Below are 23,401 nucleotides of genomic sequence, written 5' to 3'. Positions count from 1 at the left end.
CCCCAGGGTGAGATGCGATCAGAGCAAACAGCTCAAGGTGACAAAGCACACACGCGCCTGGAGCCGTGTATCCAGTGGTTGCTGAGAGCAGAGCACCCATCAGCACCAGAGGTGCTCCTAAAGGGCAATGAGAAGGTTGTCCTTGCACTGGGACAAACTCAGGAGCACATTCAGCCCGAGGCTGAGCTCTGCACAGCAGTGACTTGGCTTCTGGGGCAGAGAGCTCTGCTCACACAGGACCCAGCACTGGAGACATATGCGGTGCCCCATGCCACTGCCAGAAACACCATATTAGGCCTAGAGACACAAATCCTGTGTCAACATGGCACCCCAGAGAGGATCGAATCAGACAATGGGACTCATTTCAAAAATTCACTGGTGTGCACTTGGGCCAAAGAACATGGCATCGAGTGGATCCATCACATCCCCTATCACGCACGAGCCGCTGGTAAGATCGAGCGCCACAATGGTTTGCTGAAAACCACGCTGAAAGCGATGGGTGGTGGAACATTTAAGAACTGGGAGAAACATCTAGCAGAAGCCACCTGGCTGGTAAACACCCGAGGATCAGCCAACCGAGACGGCGCTACACAGTCCAACTCCCTGCGTACCGTGGAGGGAGACAAGGTTCCTGTGGTGCATGTAAAGAATATGCTGGGAAAAGTGGTTTGGGTCCTCCCAGCCTCTGGAAAGGGGAGGCCCCTCCGTGGAACTGTCTTTGCACAGGGACCTGGGTTCACCTGGTGGGTGATGCAGAAGGATGGGGATGTTCAGTGTGTGCCACAGGGAAATTTGATGCTGGGGGAGTGCAGCCTGTGATTCCATGTGTGTATATATATATATATATGTATGTACATATGTAAAGCATGTTAACTACTGTTCTGTTTATATGTTGATAAAAGTTAGGCATGATGTGATGATGTGTAATAAGGGGTGGAATGTTATGGTTTTGCAATTTGGTTGGTGTTGGTATTCCACATCAGAACACCATGCCTCATAATGGGAGTAAAGGGGACAAGGGGTTGCTGGCCCGGCTCACTGCAAGGAGACAACGTGGTCAGAGTTTCCTGCCTTCCACAGCTCCATCGGTGACATTGGGGACTTGGTATTCTCTTTGTTGAAACTCTCTTGTTGTTGTTTAGCATTATTGGGTTATTAAACTGCCGTTCGTTCTCAGATCACCTTTTTTCTCCCTCATTTTTTGTTAGACCTAATCGCAATCTCCCTTCCCCTCTTCTGAAACCGCGACAAGCGGGCGCAGGTGGTGTACAATGAGGACCTCTTCGGGGGGCAATAAAGGTTTAGTGCACACAGCAGTGGTGTGGCAGGGTGACAATGGGACAGCGGGAGAACGGGGATGGGGGAACTGTGGGACACGGGGAGCTGCAATGGGGGAGGCTGAGTGGTGACCAGCTGCACACACACCTGTAACTGAACTGCCAGCCTCACCTGGCTGTGGTGCTGAGCATGCTGGGCTGCCTGGCCCTGCTCTCAGCAGCACTGTGTCCTCCCTCCCAGCCCCCACAATTCCACTGATACAGTTATGTCTGTTAGAGAGATTCACACTGCATGGAATGTGCCACGGCCAATAGCAACTGAAGGCTTCAGAACCAAATAAGTGTGAGGAGGCCGTGCTGGAGCTCATCTCTTCCATGGAGCTCATAACAGCAGCACAGCAGTAACCCTGGTGGCAGCAGCACCAGGATGTTGCTGGAGCAGCACTCCTGGCTCCCCTCCTGCTCCCTACATGAGCTGCAGGCAGACGTACAGCACTGCTGTCCTGTGCCAGGTTTATTTAAAAACACAGCTGAGAGCCGCCGGCATAAACAGAGGAGCCTGACTACGTTCATACAATATCTTAAATAGAAGGCAAATACAAAAGGAAAAGATAAAATATTTACAGTAACAGTGGCAGACACGACATGGGCACAGTCCCACCCAGAGTCAGCAGAAAACCACTCAATACCCTGCTGAAGCTCAGAGTCACCACGGCGTCCTCCAGCAGGGCCAGGGCTGCACTGTGCCCACAGCAGGGCTGGGATGGCTGCACTCTGAACTGATACAAGCGAAGCGCACACGTGTTGGCTTCCAGAAATCATCAGCACAGCATCAAGCTCTGCCAGCAAACAGCACTGGAAATCCAGCAAAAGGGAAAGGAGGGAATAACGCAGCAGTGGCATGCAGCTCCCACTTCTCACACTGCTGCTGCATCACTGCTGATAACTGGAAGGCAGGGAGCACCCCCCGCCTTGGTGGCACATTTGGTCCAAAACAAAAGAATAATTCTGCTCCATCCCACCCCCACATTGTCATTAAGTTGCCTTAAAGGATTCGAGTCATAAACAAAAGCATACACCAAAAAAACTCAAGAGCTGGCAGAACTCCAGGCTAGACATGGGGACTGCCCGAGAAATGGGAGCACCGAAGAAGCTTCCAGCTGCACCCAATGCTGAGCATGGCCAAGGGAGGGGGAAGGAAGGAGCTTGAGGTTGAAGCCTTCAGAGCGTCACTGAATCAGGAGATCAATTGCCAGGCACTGCAGCACACAGATGGACGTCCTTCTGGGCTGTCACAGAACTGCTTTGTCCTCTTGCTGCTGAAAGGAGCCAACCAGGATCAGGGAATGGATGCACAGGGCCTCAACTCTGACCAGCAGGAAAACTCAGGACAATGGAATGCAGTCTGCCAATCTTTTACCAGTTCAGCTGTGCTTTAAGACTCATTATTGTGAAACCTCCTTTAGTAAAGTATCACCCTGGGGTATCCAACCAAAAAGAAAAGGTTTTTATTAAATTAAAGGGGTTTTTTTTTGTTGTTGTTGTTTTGTTGTTTTTTTGGTTTTTTGTTTGTTTGTGGTTTTTTTTGTTTTTTTTTTTTTAACATACTATAATAACTACTACGCAGTTCAACAGTCAGTCATCTCAGAAAGTTCACGAAGGAAATCATCCTCATCCTTCTCCAGGTCCAAGTCAATTTCTGCTTCCATTTCCCCTCCTGAGATTTCCGAGATGAACTTTTCAGTGTCATCTTCTACAGCCTTGGTGAGCAGGCTGACCTCCGGCAGGGCTGGAGCAGCAGTCTGGGAAGAAGGAAGACAAAGTCAATGATTGCTCAGGAGATCCTTCCTCTGCAGTGCTTCTCCTTCAGCACTGCTGAGCCTTAACCCAACACGCGGGCTAAGGGGCTCCTGAAGGATGTTAACAACCACGTGAAGGCTGCAGAGCACCTCAGGTCTTTTTAACAATGCAGCATTAATGGACAAATTCCTTCACACTACAGAGGGATCACAGGGCTGCAGAGCATTGTGCGCACACTGCCATTCATCCAGCATCCTGCACACAGTGACTACTTTGAAAGGAAACCTGCAGAACATTTCAGTTCTCCACACTTTCTGCAGCAGTTGTATCTCAGTATCAGCCTGACGAGGACAGCACTGACACTTCTTCCCCTCCTTACCAAAGCTGCTTTTTTAGCTGGAGGCTCCTCTTCTTCAGTGCTCGTTTAAATCAGCACAGTGCTAGAGCTGTTACATACCACATTCTATTTGAGCAACAGAAAGTCATTCCTGTTCCCCTACACAACATCCACCCACAGTCTGATTTCATTGAACACGAAGCCATCGTGACCTTTTTGTATCCAGTGCTCCCACCTTAACCTCACAAGTTGTACCTGGTGCCAGCAGGGTTACTGCCTCACTGCCAGATACAATCAGATCAATTCTGAGTTTGAGGAGTGCAAAGCTGTCTGGGAAAGCCATTGAAAGTACCAGGATTGTGAAACATGGCTGCAGCTCTTCACCAAAGGCAGGAAGGTAGGAATGCACTCATGATGGTGGCACATGGTGAGCAGTGAGACACAAGAACATGTGAAGAAATTGTGTCACTGTGTCATCTACAGAAGGGACTCACCTCTGCGGGTGCAGAGACAGCTTTGGGAGCAGCCCTGCTCCATTCCACAGTCTTTTCCTCTTCTCTTCCAGGTGCTTTAAAACAAGGAAAAAGAAAATCACTTGGTCAACAGCAAGCATAGAAAGAAACCTGAGTGCCAGTGTTTCCTCCATGTGCTTATTTCCTCACATTCAATAACAAAGAACACGAGAGAGGCGACATCTCGCAGTCCATACAGTATCCAAGCTCTTCCCTCCTTCACATGCTGTCTCTTCACGAAGCCTCTCTCACCTCCCCAATGAATAACTCACCCCCCTGACCTTTCTGACAGAGGTTGGCCCCCATGTTAAAAACTCAATCCATGCTTTACAAACACATTTACATATTAAAACAAGCAACACGCCAAAGATGAAGATAACCTTGGTGTCAACACACAGAACATGCCACACCAAAAACATGTCAGAAAGAAAGTACAGGAGAAACTGAATTACAAAACCTCACAGCGAATGAATTCTCCAGAATGAAGCAGGCAGACACCACGGATTCAATGGAAAAACACATGGATGGACATCCTGGCACTTCCTGCCTTTGCATTTGGTAAGAAACAGCCCAAGCAATTCTAAGCAAACTCCATTTGCTTGACAGGGGAAGCACTTCAGCAGAGCAGACAGTGAAACACCTCGTTACCTGCTGGCTTTGCGATCTGCTGCATCCGCAGGGCTTTCTCCTGCTTGATTTCTTCTAAGCTTTTAATATGCATTTCTTCCAATCGCTTGATTTTACGCGGTGGCTCTTCCAGTTTCACGTTACCAGGCTCAGGTGGAGGGAAAATTCTCTTCTTCTTGCGCTTATCCTTAGATCTCTTCTCAGTAAGAACCTCTTCTACTTTTTGCTTCTCTTCTTCCAGTCGTCTCTTCTTCCAGATCTCCCCTGCTGGCTTGGCACCCTTCTCTGTCATCATCAAGAAAGGAGAAGCATAAGGATTACAAGAAATTACAACGAGAGCTCAAGTTTCCAGATTTGTCATAATATTACAGAATATACGTGTTCCCAACAACAACGCTCCTGAGAAAGAATAAGCAGAAAGCCTAGAGAATCTGTGCAGCAAACACCGATGACCATTTACCTCTCCTTGGTGCTCTGTCAACCTCGATCTTCTTCCCCAGCCTTTCTACGAGGCTGCGCTTCAGCGGAAGGCCACTGACATCAGCTACAGAGAGAAAACAACAACATTCCTAAGATAATTCCTTTGGAGAAAGATTTTTACAAGTCAACCACAAACTTTGGTTTCTCCAAGTGTATGTTCTCAAATTCACCTTTCAGCTGCTACACTTGTGTGCCACTTGGAGTCATCACAGACCCACGACACACTTTCCTCCCTCCTGCTTCAGCAGTGCCCTCCCATTTACGTGGAGGCAGCCAAACAGCAGCTCACAAGCAGCCCTTACCTACAGAGGATTTCCGTTTTCCAGGTTTATCAGCAGTATTCGGTTGACTCACAGGCACCTCCCCTAAAACAAAGAAAAACAAAGTGCTTATTTGACAGAAACCAACAGAATTACTGTCTTGTGAGCCCATTTCCCACCCAAAACAAATACAACCAAAAGACACCACTTTGACAGCCCTGACACAAAATAATATTGCAACTGTAATGCACTCAGGGTAAGTCCCAATTGTAATTTATCCATTCCACTTAGGAGCCACCAAATGGAAGCAAAGGTACTCATCATTACCCTGCTTTGCAGGCAGCATCACAGTGCTGACCAGTGTCCGCACATTCTCCTTCTTAGGCACACGAACAATCTGAGATTTGAGCCGATGAGCAGGAGCTCCTGAAGGTCCTTCTGATCCAAGTGTTTTTATTCCAGCATTCAAACTGTCATCTGGGAACACAGAGCAGTAAATGAGACTGAGGGACAGAGGCACACGCTGAGGACCACAGCTCTGCAAACTGCCTCCTGCTCAGAAGCATGCAGAACAAACCCTGTCAGCTCTCCCCACAGCTAAGAGCACCATGGACCTGATGTCTGTCTGCTGCCCTCCTTTCATCCTTCTGGATATTAAAAGTAGGCTTTATCCCTTACTTTATCCCATCCATATGACATTAGATTCCTCTATCAGCAAATGTGGCTTTCACCACTGGTTGAAAAGATGCACATACAGGCACTTAAACTCCATGCTGTGGCCTCGTCTTGCTCTAATGATGTAAACAAAGGAGTTTACCTTCCTAATCTGAAAGGCACATGAAGTTACAAGGTAGGAACAAGATCATGGAAATAGCTGATTCCATTCAGCAACCCTATGTTCTGTTGTGTTTGTACAATGAATTGCTTTGGAGTTAATTGGCAAGTGCTTCTGATTAATCCTGGAATACCTTGTTTTGTATCAGCATCAGATTTTGTAGTGGAAATTATCTGCAATCCAAGATGGTTTTCTTCAGCTGGTTGCTGGACAGGTGTTTTTGTTTCTTCTCCCTCCTTAGAAAGCTGGTCTGTACAAGCAAAGAAAAAATCAGTCTCTTCAGTTATGCGGTAGGAATTCAATCAGATTATCCACTGCACAAAGATGGCAGGCAAGGCTGAAAACCCACACAGATAAATGCTGAGTCTCCACTTGCCCATCCAAATGGCTTCTCTGTGAACAAAGAAATCCCCCCCTACACAACATTCATCTCCCTGACACCCAGAAAAAGCTTAAATGCAGGAGAACAACCTGCAAGGCAAAGGCCACAGGAGCAGAGAGAAGCTGAGCATGCAAGATAAAACTGAGGTATCAGAAGCGCACAAAGTTCAGCTCTGAACCTATCTATCAGCTCACAAGTGAACGTTACTTGGCGTTCTTTATGACACTATACCCACCTGTGAGTAATAGAGTTAATCTTTCGTACCTAAAAAAGACAAACTCACTTTGGCTTGGTGGAAAGAAAACCCCATTGAGGTAATGTCCCTTGGTGTGATGGAAGGCACAGTTGGATTTCTGGCAGCCTCCTGGCTGGTTCTCCCAGTAGCAGGAAATCATGCTGCGTTTTTTCTGAAGACAGAAAGGAAGAAGAGCTGATGGTAACGTGGACCTAAGATCTGCAAAGGGAGACTGAGCTCCAGATGGTGCCAGTGAGCAGACTGCCACAAAGCAGCACTCAAACACCACTCTGAAGAGTGCGCAGGCTGGGAGCACCAGGCTCACTGAGCTTTCCTAGCATTCTGTGGGTGAGGACACCAGTTTAGAAGGGGTTAAACTAACACACCTTGCAGAATGCTTGTCTGATTGATGTGGTTCTTTAGTATCTGTTGATAGAACACTGTTGGTATCAACTACAAGAATATTCTGCTATGATATACCAATGCCATTGAGCTCTCTTCCCTCTGCTTCCTCCCCTATTCTTAACCGTAGGAACCATCATCATTTCAAAGCAAATGAACCTAATCTGCAAAAGCACATTCAGCCCACCTAAAGAAATGAGAAGTGGGTTTGGTGATAAACTCTGAGGAGCCAACACTCACAGTGATCTCCATGTGCCTGAACCTGCAGACATTCCTGAAGCAGCGGCCCTCCTTCCACAGCGTGCAGATGGTTTCATTGCCCAAAGCGGCTTCACAGTGCCTGAAGGGACAGTTGTCTCCCTGTAACCCAATGGAAACCAAGAGAGGAAAATGAAATAGTACAGCCTGAGAACTGGCCATGCTTTGAGCTCATTTTTAGCGAGTTGCTCTATTGTACAATGCAATTAGTTATGAAGTTTGCTGAAGACCAGTAATACTTCTACTTATTCTACCCATTCCTCTTAACTTCAGAACTGAAAGAAAGAAAAAATGAAGGAAAAAACCCAAGCAGACCTTTTTACAAGTGGAATAGAAGTAGAAATAGCAATCATTTCCTTTAATCGACATGCTGGACGAGCGCACAGAAGCAGTTCTGGTCTCGGGGATCTCTGTGCAGCTCTTCCTGTGCTTCTCAAAGAGCTGGCTCGTGCTTCCTTGGACTGAAAGTCTTCTACAGTCTTGATCAGTGAAATCTTCTTTTGAAAAGGAACCCTAAGCAAAACACCGACAAGCAGAAAAGAATGAGGAATGCCCACCCGTCTTCCCAGCTTTGTTCTCTTCATTCAATCAGTCTCTCAGGAGCAGTTGTTTCAAAACATTGCCCTCCTCAACACTGGTCAAACTCTAGTAACATCACCCTGACTCAGCACGGAGTCCCTGGGCTGCACGGCTGCAAGCCCTCCAATGGAGCCCCTCCTTCAACACCACGAGTGACAGCAGTGAGTAACCCCAACACATTTGTCTGACCGCTGCAGGTCTTCAAGCTCAACCACCTGGACAACCTCAGCAAATACAGTGATCTTCAAAGCTTTGCAGTTCACTTCTCCTGTAGGCCGAACCAACACTGAATCCGTGAATTAATTAATTATAACAGGTTAGGAAGAATTTTCCTCCTCACTTTGCCTATGTCAAATTCTGTAAGTTGGAATTTCTGGTCTTCAAGGATTCTTCACCTTTGCAGAATCCACAAAAACCATCCTCCGTCTTTATTACCTGTACAGCAAAAGCATGCCAGTGCGTATCAATACACAAATCCACACACATGTGCCTGTATACTGTAACTCAGCACTGCATGGAGCTGCAGCACGTTCTGCTCAGCCACAACAAGGGTTTGGGTTGGTTCATTTTTTTTTTTCTTTTCTGATGTAAAAATCAAATATTTTGGTATTTTAGATTTGTTTTGTTGTTGTATTTTTTAAGGCACCAAATGCAGTAAAACCTGCAACCAGGCCAGACAGAAGATCAAATTCAAGTGATTCAGAACTCTTTCATTAAAGTGCTGCACATTTCTGAGCTAAGCATTTCCGATAGTCAATAAAGGTTGGAACCTTTTACTCACACAGACACTAGTGAATTTTCGAGGAAATTTTTTTTTTTTTTTTTTTTTTTTTTTTTTCCCAGGGAATTTCCCCAAATCTAAACTAAAGAGAGGAGAAGTCGGGTTCTCAAGTTAGTTGCTGGATTGACTGCATGACAAAGGGAACAAAAACAGCACTTAAGGACAAAGTTTCCTTCCCTCCTCCAGTACTGATAGAAATGCTGCCTTTTACCTTTAGTACCTTCACATCAGATTCCTCTCTGGCAGATTCCTATGCTTCTAACAACCTCAGTGCTGCCCTGCACAGACGCCGGGCACCAACTGTCACTGGACTCTGCACCATAGAACACGCACACAGCTCAGCACTTCTGTTTCCTCACAATTGGAAGGGTTCTGGAATCGGGAGCATGAAGCGGACTAGAAATACCTCACATCCCTCTGCTCCTTACGAGCCCTTCCATTTTAAAACAAGATAACCCCAGACACATCTGTTAGCACAGCAGCCCAAATGCTAACCAGAACACACAGTGTGTAACGCTGAAAGTACCAGTTTAATGCCGCACCACAAACCCTATATAGTGGTACAGGTGACCACCCCTATCAGATACCCATGACCTCCATGACTCCACTGCTGGTGCATGCAGGCACCACCTGCCCAATACCCAACATCTCCCCCCTCTTTATTATCTGCAGCCCCTGTAAAGGTTCCCCTGCAAACTCCCTGTTAGCCCAAAGGTGATTTGCACATTTAAGGCTATTCCGCAAATGAATCAATCATTAAACATATGCGAAAAACAATGAAACTGTCATAATAACATACCAAAGAGATGCAGCTGCAGTGACTACAAACCTGAAAGCACACAACAGCAATCTGCCTAAAAATTGTGAAATGCTGTATGGCAACACTTAGTCAACTTGTAGAGAACGGTGCATTCAAGTTCAAGATAACAGCACAGTACACAATGGAGTTACAACTTCTCCAAATTCAATGTAACACTATTGTACAGAATCTTCATGGCAATCCAGTTCTGTCCAGTGTGCATTATAATGTCACACTCCATAACCAAATAAGAAGACAAAAACATATTGGCTGTGCAGAATCGTTCTGAATGTCCACCACTGGGGGACTATCCAGGAACAAGGTCTCCCCCGCTCATGAACTATCAGTCCGGCACGAAGGCTGGATTCCCAGTTGGGACCTTCAGGCACATTGGGAGCAACGCTGTCTCATGTGCCGTTACCAGCAGCCGCTGCCCAGTGCTGACGTCAAATCACTGGCTGCACTGGAGACATTAACCAAGGAGTTGTTGGCCAAAACTGGTGCTGAGATGTTCAGATCCTCACGGTGCACAGGATGGCTCGTCATTTTGTGCCGGCTTAACCCAATGTGCCGGCAGCCAGCAGGGCCCACATGGGGTCCCGACACAAACGTGTTTCCTGCCCTTGACAAGGAGTGGCATAGGGTCTGGGAGCCATGGCCCTCCGTCGGGTCTGATCAGGACCTGACCTATTGGTGTCCATTTGGTCAGCTGATGGTCTCCCTTCCAATTCTCTCAGTTAACTTTCTAAGAGCACCAAAGGTGGGTAGCAGCTTCTGCGCCTCTTCGTCCCCTGCAAAAGCTCACAGAACTCCATGCTGGCTTTCTCTAATGCTGACCGACTCACACAGTGAGAAGCTCCGTCAGCCAGACCTCTCCGCATTATCCACATAATAAGCAGATTGAGGTCCTCATCACACACTCTGTGTCATTTCTTGTCAGCATGTCCTGTCCCATCCCTGGCTCTCCAGCAGGACTGTAATGCTGGGGTGAGCAACACTGGGCACTGTCAGTGTGTTTTTCTTGCAAGCATCTTCCAGGGAAATATGTGCAGGCGATCCCCACTCTTGGCTGTATCTCTGCAGTGCTGGGTCCTGTGTGAGCAGAGCTCTCTGCCCCAGAAGCCAAGTCACTGCTGTGCAGAGCTCAGCCTCAGGGTGAATGTGCTCCTGAGTTTGTCCCAGTGCAAGGACAACCTTCTCATTGCCCTTTAGGAGCACCTCTGGTGCTGATGGGTGCTCTGCTCTCAGCAACCACTGGATACACGGCTCCAGGCGCATGTTTGCTTTGTCGCCTTGAGCTGTTTGCTCTGATCGCATCTCACCCTGGGGAGCCGGGATTTCCCTTTGGTCTCGGTGTCACTTCGAGACCAGTAGCAACACTAGGGGTCAGAGGAGAGCTGCTGAATGTGTGAGCAAAGCTGCTAATTGAGAAGGAGATCGCACGCGTGTGACTTCGAAACCCGAATTAATGAGCTTACCTTCACCCTCCTGACTAATGCAGACCTCATGCAGCCCTGGGCCTGCCCTTCTCCAGCCTCCTGCCTTGTTTTGCCTACTCATAGGAAAAGATTTAGCACAGCTCAGAGCCCCAGGCGGCGCTTGGAATGCCAGCAGGAAAGAGCTGCTGGTGTCCACAAAGCTCAGGACTGCAGCAGTGGGGCTGCTGGACCTCAGTGTTCTGAACACTCTGAAGTGGAAGTGATTGGCAGATGCTGTGGCCGGAGGGATGAGGTGCCTGCAGGGCGTCCTTTGGAAGAAGGTTTGGGGAGGATGGATCCTCTGAACCAGCATCGGGGACAGGGTGCTGGGTGCAAATGCCAGTGCTGCCCCCTGTCATCCTTTTGGTTTTAAAAGGAGTACAGCTCCGTTTCCAAACTTTGCCAATGGGCTGGCTGGCAGCTTGAAGGAACTGCCATGAAATTGGTCTAATGAAGCGTTCCTGGCAGAGCTTCAGGATGGAGAAAGTGCAGTTTGTCCTCAACTGAGCTGAGGTCCAATGAGCTGAGTTTCCTGGCTCAGAGCAGAGGCCGTGAGCATCACGTCTCACAGTCTGTGTCACCTGGGCAGAGCCGTTAGGCAGGGGCTGCTAGTGGGGAGATGCCAAGTTTTTCAATAAAGATGATTGCTCAGATATGCCTGAGTTCAAATGGAGGGGCCCATTGCCCTACCAGGAAGTGGAAGATGCTTGGGGGTGAGGCAGCTCGTGCTTTCCCATGCCTGTAGGACCTTACAGTGCTGTGCCTTTCCACATACCTACCCCACCTTCTTTCTTTCCCATGCAGGGGGCATCATTAATCCAGTGGGTGGCACCAAGAATGCCCGGACAGCCCCACTGCATTGTGTCTCTGTGGCAGAAGGACACACCAAGCCTGTGCTCTGCCTGGATGCCACTGATGAACTGCTTTTCACTGCCTAAAAAGGTATATGTTGGACAGAACAGGTGTGGGGGCTGTTGGCTTTTTATGCGCTATTCTCATAGATCTCCCCAGGCTGGCGTGGGGAATTGGGGTGCATGGCAGGGATGGCTCCTTCCGGGCTGCTCCCCTGTCCCTGCGTTTTGATGTCCAGGTGCTGGAGCAGGCTGGCTCCATTGCCCTGGAGAGGAGCTGTGGGTGGTGGGAGGCAGCGCTTGGGAAGGAGTCGGTACCTCCATGCCACGGAGGAACTCCCCAGCCCAACTCTCTCAGTCACGTTCTTCTTCCTACAGACCAGAGCTGTAAGATGTGGAACTTGGTGACGGGTCAGGAAATTGCTTCCCTCAAGGGTCAGCCAAATAATGTTGTTTCCATCAAGTACTGCAGCCACACGGGGTTGGTGTTCACCGTGTCCACGTCGTACATCAAAGTGTGAAACATCCAGGACCCAGCGCGCTGCATCCGCACCCTGACGTATGTAGTGGGAAGAGTGGCATTTCACTTGGAAAGTCTCTGCTGCCACTCATCGTACAACAGACTTAAAGCACAACACTTGGTACCTAGCAGTGCTGTGAAGGGTTGGAAAGGCAGCGCATCATTGTGCTGAGGGCCAAGAGACGGTTCAGACAACAGAAGCATTTGTCCACATTTCTGACATGAAGGCTGTCGCCTCCCGATCCGGCGACAAATCAAGGCTGCTGTGTGAAAGTACCGTGCCTCCGCACATGGGATCAGACGGGACTCACACACAGTGTGTAACACCGAATGTACCAGTTTAATGCCACGCCACAAACCTACCCAATGCCCAACAGGGGGGACCAGTCAATGCTGCTCATCAGCCATCAACCCCAGATGCTGGAGAAGGCAGACCATGTTGTGGTGCCGGAGCATTACACCATGGCTGAGATGGGGACACCCACCGAACTGAGGACCCACAGTGGATCCTACAGCCGGCTGCTGCAGCACTGAGGACCACAGTGCAGCTGGAGTGGGATGCAATGGGACATGGGGAGCTGTGGCTGTCTCCGCTCCCCGCTGCAGGATGGGAAGAGTGGGATGCTCTGGGATTTGTATGGAATAAAGCGGAGATGTTTTGTAGAGGAGCAGGTTGGGATGTGGGGTGTGGGCAGCTCAGCCTCAGTGCATGGTTGGTTATGGAAGCTGGGTGTCTGCCCTCAGAATGTGGCTGTGGCAGCACTGTGGGTTATGGGGGGGAAGCACAGCTCAGCCCAATACTGGATGAACTTTCCAGTCATGTCTTCATGCCAAAGCGGTGCAGATAGCACAGGGAGTGCAAAGGGGAGGAGGAGAGCAGCAGTGTGAAATGGAGCAATGGGCAAAGAGTGTGGGGTGGGGGGAGGAGGGATGAGGAGAGGTCCCCTCATCCACCCCAACCCTGAGTACGGCACAGAGCAGAATGCAGGCAGGCTGAGCACAGAACAGCCCAACACTTTATTTCACAAGAAACAGCACAGGAAAAGCATAACAGCATAGGAAGCAGAGGGAGATGTGAGAGGTAGAGGGGATGGGGCTGTGTTCATCACCGACCCCAAATGCTCGTGTGGCCAGTTGGCCCCTTGCAGGCTGAAGCACAGCACTCAGACGGTTTGGTTACTTCCTGTGTGAAGAAGAAGAGATGGTGTCCCATAGGGCCACGTTCACATCCCAACCCTCAGCTCCCTGCAGAGTCCCGGCCCAGCCCTGGTGCAGCACCACAAGGAGCACAAGGAGCACAGGGACCCCTTCCAACCCCCAGCCCCACACCGCAGCTGTGCTCGAGTTGCTGGTTCCACCTTCCTGGCCTGTACGGTAAGAAGAGCCATTGTCTCAGCCCAGTTTGTAGGAGGGAGGCAAGGTTCTTTGATATACATATACCTGGTGCGGGAGTAAGAAACAACGGTTCAAACATTGGTCCGACCAGTTTATTACAAGACTTTATCAGGGAGATGGGGAAGGGGAGGACGGACGCTATTATGGTGTAGGGTGATGGGGAAGGGAATGCAGTAAAAATATGAAATAGAAGCAAGGAGTCTCTGTAGGAAGCAAGAGGGAGATATTCACCACCATGGATCCATCGAGGTTTGTAGTTCAGTCATTGGTCTTCAGTCGTGGTGGGTCGTCAGGCGTTGTTCTGTTAATGGTGACCACGATGACAATTTCCAATGGTAGCACCAACTTATTTATATGTCCAAAGTGGTCAAGTCAGCTCTCTTTGGAGTGACAGCTCGAATCCAAAGTAGTTGAGTCAGCACTCCTTGGAATGGAAGCTTCTGGCTCTGGGATCTTAGCAGAAATTCCTTTGTTCCCATCTTCTGAGCCTTGCCAGCAGATAAGAGGGAGCAGGGATACCCATCCGCATCCTGTTTTTCACAGGGCACGATGGCTTCATTACCCAGATTTCCCACACCAAGCTGGAGCTATTTAGTCCCGGGCCAGATCTTCCGCTCATAAACAGTCCTGAGCACTCTTCTGGAGGCAAACAGCTCTGAAGGAAGGTGCTTTCAAATATTCAAATACCCAAAAAGTGATATTGATTGTCACATGGTAGCACCCATTACTTGCCACTTCAATAAATCATTGAGAGTCTTCTCACAAGAAACACCTCAGGAAGCAAGCTTGGAGCCAGAAAACAAGGAAGGACTCTCACAGCCATGACCCCCAGCCCTGTTCTTGCTGTGGGGCATGGAGCAGCTTTGAGCACCAGGAAGGGGAACCCTGGGAGAAAGCGGGGACCCCAATGCTGCCCTGGCACTGGGCAGAGGTGGGGGACAGCGCTGCCCTCATCACTCACTGGGCGCCGTGTTGTAGCCTTTCTCCTTCTTCCCTGCAGACAGAGAGATGCATCAGCACAGGTTCACATCACAGCCAGGCTGAGGGCTCCTGAGGGAGCCTCAAATCCCCCCACAGCCCCCACTGTCCTCCTACACCCCTCCACTTTTACCTGCATGGCGTCTGTAGATGATGAATCCAACGCCAGCCATGATGGCAATGGCCACAACGGCGACAACCACCCCCACCACGTTGGGCACCAGGCTGGACTGTGACTGCTCTGGGGGAAGGCAGGGCTGTCAGCAGGGGAAGGGGCAGCCCAGAGCCCCCCAGCCCCACATCCCCTCACTCACCTCATGAGTAGAGGCTGGGCTGGGGCAGGCTGGCGTGCTCCACGCAGCACTGGTACTTTTCCCCGTCCCCAGGCACCGCATCGATGGTGACCAAGGTGTGGTAGGTGCCGTAGCTGTTGGGCACGATGCCCCCCGAGTGGGTGTCCTGGCCCAGCACCATGCTGTCCTTCATCCAACTGACGGCGATAGGCTGTGGGTAGAAGCCGTGAGCGTGGCAGGACAAGGTCAGGATCCCGTCGGCCTTCTTCCCCCACACTCACACCTCGGGTTGCTCTGAAGGTGGGCGGCAGTGAGGGCCGGGCTGAGCTCCCCACGCTGAGCCCCCGCCCCACCTGCAGTCTCACACCGCAGGCCCCCCCTCACCTGTCCTCCCCAGCTCTACCTTCCCGTTCTCTACATGTCTCTGCAGCCACTGCACACAGGTTTGCTCCAGGTAATGTTTCCGTCTCTCAGCATAACCAGGTTCCTCCCACGCTCTCTTGGTAGGAACTGCCTCTGGAACCGCTGCAGTAAACATCATCGTGTCTTTGTCGAAGGCAATGAAGTCTCTCCCATCATAGCCATACTGATGATAGCCCCGGGTGGTGCCGTCCTCGAGGATGTCACAGCCCAACATCCGCTGCCATGTGTGAGACCCTGAAACACAGCCAGGCAGGGGTTGATGGGCCCCTCCAGCTCCAGGGGACCCACTGTAGTGGGGATGGGGTTGGGGTCCCCCAGGGTCGAGCTCGGTGGGGCTGTGACGGGCAGCCATGGGACGGTGCCGCCGGGCAGGACCAGCCGTGGGGGGTGCGGGCGGCAATGCACCATGGAGCCCCATCCCACAGCATGGAGCCGCGGTGCCAGCTGTGCTCACCGCCGCTCTGGTTGTGGCGCCGTGCCGCATTGACCAGGCTCACGCGGCTATTCTGCTCATTGCTCAGTGCTCTCTGGGTGTTCCTGTCCCAGTACTCGGGATCCACAGCTCCAGGTGCCTTCATCCACTCGGTGCAGGGCACGTACCTCCGACCAGAGCTGTTGTAGTGCACGAAGATTTCGCCATCCACGTACCCCACTTCAAAGAACCAGGGCTGCTCGGGGCCGGAATCCGTCATCCCTATTTCCAAGTACCGCATGGAGTGGAGCTCTGCGGGGTCGGAGCGCGGCGACCCCCCCTTTTTTATTAATTAGCAAGCTACTGCCTATAGAATAACAACACTACTTATATTAATAACATAACCATTATAACTCAATCAAGGCCTCGATTGACAATACTCTAGAAGTGAAAAAAGAGACAAGTCAAACACAGCATAACAACATTACTGTTAAACCTACTAAAAAGAACAAACACGTTTGCTCTGCAACCTAAGTTTCTGCAACCTGGAAATAAATCCATGAGGGTCCCATTGTGTTCACATGTCACTAGTTAGGAAAAGTCTTCAACTTTCATATACTCTGATATATTGATTTTTAATGGCCACTAAAATTTGTGCAACAAATGCTTTTAGGATGCTCATAACCATGCCTTTGAGCTAATAATTGATAATTGAACTTTATGAAGTTGCATGTCAGATAGAACCAGTTTTAGAGGACAAATGTGCTGGAGTATCACTAGGGGCATTATTACTTATTGACCCTTGAGAAACAGCAAACCGTGTTGGTGGTGGTTGCGACAGGCGGTGCCAGCAGGGCCTTCCCTGCTTCAAAGTGCAGCTTTCCTCTCTCACCCATCACAGATTCTCTCCTGCATTCAGGGTCTGAAGGATTTCTTCCAGTTGTACACCATATCCGCATGGCCAGTGCGTGATACAGAGCCCAAGTGGAACAGCTGCCTGGAAAACAGAATAAACTATCAAATTTAGTTCTATTAGTATGCACTTTTGTCTCAAGTGATGCATGGTCATATTTTTAAAATCCCAATTAGTTGGGTGTAAGAGACGTATCCATTCTACAATACAGGGTCATCCCTTTGCCTGGGATTCCTTTCCAGGTTTTGTCTTTGCAAATTAAGAAAAGCTAATTAATAGGCTAATAACATCATGAGTGAGCAGTACTAACATACTAAAAGAGCTATTCCCATAGATTACAGCACTGATTACATCAAATCCTTTCTTTAACACACATTTGATCTATGGATAATGCCTAAAATTCTAATTCTTGAGACTGCATTGGTAACACTGAAAATCACACACTATGTCAAACCATTACTAATATTATTTATAACACCGCAAGTTACAAAGCAATTCCACTAGGAAAGAAACACACAACACAGTTACTATAAAGGCTGGATGCTATTTTCTGCCTTGAGATGAGACCAACAACGTATTCTGGTGGTGTTAGTAACAACCGCACAAGATTAGAAGTGTCTAGTGTCATATGAGTATCCTCAGTGAAAATCCATTGAATGATTTGCTTAGAAGCTTCAGATTGTATCCCATAGTCAGTCACAGTCTTACCAGCCTGCAGTAACAATTTCCAATGATGCACTTCCCACCAAGCAGCTCCCTGCTGATCGTCTATCAGCGGGCAAGCGAGCTGAAACACAGCTTGACACAGTCCCTCCAATATCATGTCTCTAATGACTCCAGACCAACGCAAAGGTGGAGGATCGCTACGTGTGGGGGGGAATCGCATAGACAGGGGCTGTAAAGACATTGGTGAAACGCTCGAAGAGACTGATGCCTCCTTCGTACGCAGTTCTAAGTCCTGCAGCTCCTCAGTTAATGTTTTATTATGTTCCTCCAACGCTTTCTCATTCCCACCATTATCCGAGTCGCTTTCACTCTCAGGAGCTTCTTGCTGCTCTGCACACCCCTCAGCCCCCCCCCACCGCACCTTCCTCACCAGCCAAAACCGGATCTGCCAGAGACGTTGAAGAGGTCGAGGACGGGGGATTATTCGGGGCTTCTGCGGCAGCCCTGACTTGTGAGGCTGATGAGCAAACGGAGTACGAACCTCCTGGTAACAGGGAGTCAAGCTCTGACCTTGACTGAGCACTAGGTCCGGATAGAGCTTGTAACAAAGCAGCAGTAATCTGCTGCTCGGCTTGCATATTCTTCAGTGTATTTATTTTGTATTCCTTATTTTTGGAGATAACAAAGTCCTACATATGGTCGACTATTTCTCGACATTCGGCTACAGTGAACATCAGTGCCATCTCCTGAAGGTGTCCATTCATATGAGCCCATTTTACCAGCTCGGATATGCATTTAGAAGATACCTGCTCCCCTATCTTAGAGAGAATACATTTGAGCAGTTCCTCCACAGCTTCCCACAACATCGTGGATGGCAGAGAACGGGATGGTACCCCGATGAGGGGTGAGTGCCATCCCCCACCCCCCTCATTCCTTAATTGCCCCCACCTCATTATTTGTGGTTCCTATCCCTTTATTTTGTTCTCTCCCCCATATTTGTGCCCTCACTCTGTGTTTATTTTGCTCACCCCCCCTCCACCCCCGCAATTTTTTCAAACCAGCTTCGTCTGCACCAGCAAGCACCTGCGGGATTCTGAAGCTGGTGGGGGACGTGGGGACCCCCCTGAGAGGGGAGAGCGCGACAGCCACTTGGACTGGGAGCAGGAGCCGGAGCCTGAGGAGCGGGGGAGGCGAGAGCAGGATGGGCAGAGGGGCAGGGGGCGTGGGCAAAGCTGTGGGTGATTCAGTGATGTATGGGTGAATCTGTTGTGGGGTGGTGCTGAATGGGGTGGAAGCTGTGCTGACCTCACCCCCCCACAGCTGTGCCTTTGTCACCTACAAGAAGATGGAATCAGCTGACCAGGCTCTGGGGATCCCTGGGTGAGCTGGGGGGCACTGGGGGGGCACAGGGACGGTGTGGGGGTGCCAGCAGTGCTGAGTCCCTGCCCCCATCCTGTGCCCCAACAGCCGTAAAGAACAGTGCCAAGGGCTCACACCGCGACAAGCGGGCGCAGGTGGTGTACAATGAGGACCTCTTCGGGGGGCAATAAAGGTTTAGTGCACACAGCAGTGGTGTGGCAGGGTGACAATGGGACAGCGGGAGAACGGGGATGGGGGAACTGTGGGACACGGGGAGCTGCAATGGGGGAGGCTGAGTGGTGACCAGCTGCACACACACCTGTAACTGAACTGCCAGCCTCACCTGGCTGTGGTGCTGAGCATGCTGGGCTGCCTGGCCCTGCTCTCAGCAGCACTGTGTCCTCCCTCCCAGCCCCCACAATTCCACTGATACAGTTATGTCTGTTAGAGAGATTCACACTGCATGGAATGTGCCACGGCCAATAGCAACTGAAGGCTTCAGAACCAAATAAGTGTGAGGAGGCAGTGCTGGAGCTCATCTCTTCCATGGAGCTCATAACAGCAGCACAGCAGTAACCCTGGTGGCAGCAGCACCAGGATGTTGCTGGAGCAGCACTCCTGGCTCCCCTCCTGCTCCCTCCAAGAGCTGCAGGCAGACGTACAGCACTGCTGTCCTGTGCCAGGTTTATTTAAAAACACAGCTGAGAGCCGCCGGCATAAACAGAGGAGCCTGACTACGTTCATACAATATCTTAAATAGAAGGCAAATACAAAAGGAAAAGATAAAATATTTACAGTAACAGTGGCAGACACGACATGGGCACAGTCCCACCCAGAGTCAGCAGAAAACCACTCAATACCCTGCTGAAGCACAGAGTCACCACGGCGTCCTCCAGCAGGGCCAGGGCTGCACTGTGCCCACAGCAGGGCTGGGATGGCTGCACTCTGAACTGAGACAAGCGAAGCGCACACGTGTTGGCTTCCAGAAATCATCAGCACAGCATCGCGCTCTGCCAGCAAACAGCACTGGAAATCCAGCAAAAGGGAAAGGAGGGAATAACGCAGCAGTGGCATGCAGCTCCCACTTCTCACACTGCTGCTGCATCACTGCTGATAACTGGAAAGCAGGGAGCACCCCCCGCCTTGGTGGCACATTTGGTCCAAAACAAAAGAATAATTCTGCTCCCTCCCACCCCCACATTGTCATTAAGTTGCCTTAAAGGATTCAAGTCATAAACAAAAGCATACACCAAAAAAACTCAAGAGCTGGCAGAACTCCAGGCTAGACATGGGGACTGCCCGAGAAATGGGAGCACCGAAGAAGCTTCCAGCTGCACCCAACGCTGAGCATGGCCAAGGGAGGAGGAAGGAAGGAGCTTGAGGTTGAAGCCTTCAGAGCGTCACTGAATCAGGAGATCAATTGCCAGGCACTGCAGCACACAGATGGACGTCCTTCTGGGCTGTCACAGAACTGCTTTGTCCTCTTGCTGCTGAAAGGAGCCAACCAGGATCAGGGAATGGATGCACAGGGCCTCAACTCTGACCAGCAGGAAAACTCAGGACAATGGAATGCAGTCTGCCAATCTTTTACCAGTTCAGCTGTGCTTTATGACTCATTATTGTGAAGCCTCCTTTAGTAAAGTATCACCCTGGGGTATCCAACCAAAAAGAAAAGGTTTTTATTAAATTAAAGGTTTTTTTTTGTTGTTGTTGTTTTGTTGGTTTTTTTTGGTTTTTTGTTTGTTTGTGGTTTTGGTTTTTTTTTTCTTTTCTTTAACATACTATAATAACTACTACGCAGTTCAACAGTCAGTCATCTCAGAAAGTTCACGAAGGAAATCATCCTCATCATCCTTCTCCAGGTCCAAGTCAATTTCTGCTTCCATTTCCCCTCCTGAGATTTCCGAGATGAACTTTTCAGTGTCATCTTCTACAGCCTTGGTGAGCAGGCTGACCTCCGGCAGGGCTGGAGCAGCAGTCTGGGAAGAAGGAAGACAAAGTCAATGATTTCTCAGGAGATCCTTCCTCTGCAGCGCTTCTCCTTCAGCACTGCTGATCCTGAACCCAACACAGGGGCTAAGGGGCTCCTGAAGGATGTTAACAACCACATGAAGGCTGCAGAGCACCTCAGGTCTTTTTAACAATGCAGCATTAATGGACAAATTCCTTCACACTACAGAGGAATCACAGGGCTGCAGAGCATTGTGCACACACTGCCATTCATCCAGCATCCTGCACAAAGCGACTGCTTTGAAAGGAAACCTGCAGAACATTTCAGTTCTCCACACTTTCTACAGGAGTTGTATCTCAGTATCAGCCTGACCAGGACAGCACTGACACTTCTTCCCCTCCTTACCAAAGCTGCTTTTTTAGCTGGAGGCTCCTCTTCTTCAGTGCTCGTTTAAATCAGCACAGTGCTAGAGCTGTTACATACCACATTCTATTTGAGCAACAGAAAGTCATTCCTGTTCCCCTACACAACATCCACCCACAGTCTGATTTCATTGAACACGAAGCCATCGTGGCCTTTTTGTATCCAGCGCTCCCACATTAACCTCACAAGTTGTACCTGGTGCCAGCAGGGTTACTGCCTCACTGCCAGATACAATCAGATCAATTCTGAGTTTGAGGAGTGCAAAGCTGTCTGGGAAAGCCATTGAAAGTATCAGGATTGTGAAATATGGCTGCAGCTCTTCACCAAAGGCAGGAAGGTAGGAATGCACTCATGATGGTGGCACATGGTGAGCAGTGAGACACGAGAACATGTGAAGAAATTGTGTCACTGTGTCCATCTTCAGAAGGGACTCACCTCTGCGGGTGCAGAGACAGCTTTGGGAGCAGCCCTGTTCCATTCCACAGTCTTTTCCCCTTCTCTTCCAGGTGCTTTAAAACAAGGAAAAAGAAAATCACTTGGTCAACAGCAAGCATAGAAAGAAACCTGAGTGCCAGTGTTTCCTCCATGTGCTTATTTCCTCACATTCAATAACAAAGAACACGAGAGAGGCGACATCTCGCAGTCCATACAGTATCCAAGCTCTTCCCTCCTTCACATGCTGTCTCTTCACAAAGCCTCTCTCACCTGCCCAATGAATAACTCACCCCCCTGACCTTTGTGACAGAGGTTGGCCCCCATGTTAAGGACTCAATCCATGCTTTACAAACACATTTACATATTAAAACAAGCAACACGCCAAAGATGAAGATAACCTTGGCGTCAACACACAGAACATGCCACACCAAAAACATGGCAGAAAGAAAGTACAGGAGAAACTGAATTACAAAACCTCACAGCGAATGAATTCTCCAGAATGAAGCAGGCAGACACCACGGATTCAATGGAAAAACACATGGATGGACATCCTGGCACTTCCTGCCTTTGCATTTGGTAAGAAACAGCCCAGGCAATTCTAAGCAAACTCCATTTGCTTGACAGGGGAAGCACTTCAGCAGAGCAGACAGTGAAACACCTCGTTACCTGCTGGCTTTGCGATCTGCTGCATCCGCAGGGCTTTCTCCTGCTTGATTTCTTCTAAGCTTTTAATATGCATTTCTTCCAATCGCTTGATTTTACGCGGTGGCTCTTCCAGTTTCATGTTACCAGGCTCAGGTGGAGGGAAAATTCTCTTCCTCTTGCGCTTATCCTTAGATCTCTTCTCAGTAAGAACCTCTTCTACTTTTTGCTTCTCTTCTTCCAGTCGTCTCTTCTTCCAGATCTCCCCTGCTGGCTTGGCACCCTTCTCTGTCATCATCAAGAAAGGAGAAGCATAAGGATTACAAGAAATTACAACGAGAGCTCAAGTTTCCAGATTTGTCATAATATTACAGAATATACGTGTTCCCAACAACAACGCTCCTGAGAAAGAATAAGCAGAAAGCCTAGAGAATCTGTGCAACAAACACCGATGACCATTTACCTCTCCTTGGTGCTCTGTCAACCTCGATCTTCTTCCCCAGCCTTTCTACGAGGCTGCGCTTCAGCGGAAGGCCACTGACATCAGCTACAGAGAGAAAACAACAACATTCCTAAGATAATTCCTTTGGAGAAAGATTTTTACAAGTCAACCACAAACTTTGGTTTCTCCAAGTGTATGTTCTCAAATTCACCTTTCAGCTGCTACACTTGTGTGCCACTTGGAGTCATCACAGACCCACGACACACTTTCCTCCCTCCTGCTTCAGCAGTGCCCTCCCATTTACGTGGAGGCAGCCAAACAGCAGCTCACAAGCAGCCCTTACCTACAGAGGATTTCCGTTTTCCAGGTTTATCAGCAGTATTCAGTTGACTCACAGGCACCTCCCCTAAAACAAAGAAAAACAAAGTGCTTATTTGACAGAAACCAAAAGAATTACTGTCTTGTGAGCCCATTTCCCACCCAAAACAAATACAACCATAAGACACCACTTTGACAGCCCTGACACAAAATAATATTGCAACTGTAATGCACTCAGGGTAAGTCCCAATTGTAATTTATCCATTCCACTTAGGAGCCACCAAATGGAAGCAAAGGTACTCATCATTACCCTGCTTTGCAGGCAGCATCACAGTGCT

At 49.4% G+C, this 23,401-nt stretch overlaps 1 long non-coding RNA gene and 1 pseudogene across 1 annotated transcript; both read right to left on the bottom strand.

Moving 5' to 3' along the window:
- LOC146756591 (class I histocompatibility antigen, F10 alpha chain-like) overlaps positions 1-16,669 on the bottom strand; it is a 31,515-nt pseudogene extending 14,846 nt beyond the window's left edge.
- Positions 16,670-20,516: 3,847 nt separating this feature from the next.
- Positions 20,517-22,468, bottom strand: LOC146756590 (uncharacterized). The gene is made up of 2 exons (XR_014937320.1): positions 22,328-22,468; positions 20,517-21,735 (listed from the first exon to the last, which is right to left on the bottom strand). It is a non-coding gene; the product is annotated as an uncharacterized LOC146756590 (long non-coding RNA).
- Positions 22,469-23,401: the final 933 nt, after the last annotated feature.

The sequence above is a fragment of the Coturnix japonica genome, chromosome 26 (assembly GCF_054131305.1).
Source record: "Coturnix japonica strain WE chromosome 26, WE-NBRP24, whole genome shotgun sequence".
NCBI classification, from domain to species: Eukaryota; Metazoa; Chordata; class Aves; order Galliformes; family Phasianidae; genus Coturnix; species Coturnix japonica.
The sequence above is the reverse complement of the archived record's forward strand: the minus strand, read 5'-3'. Positions and strand labels throughout refer to the sequence as shown.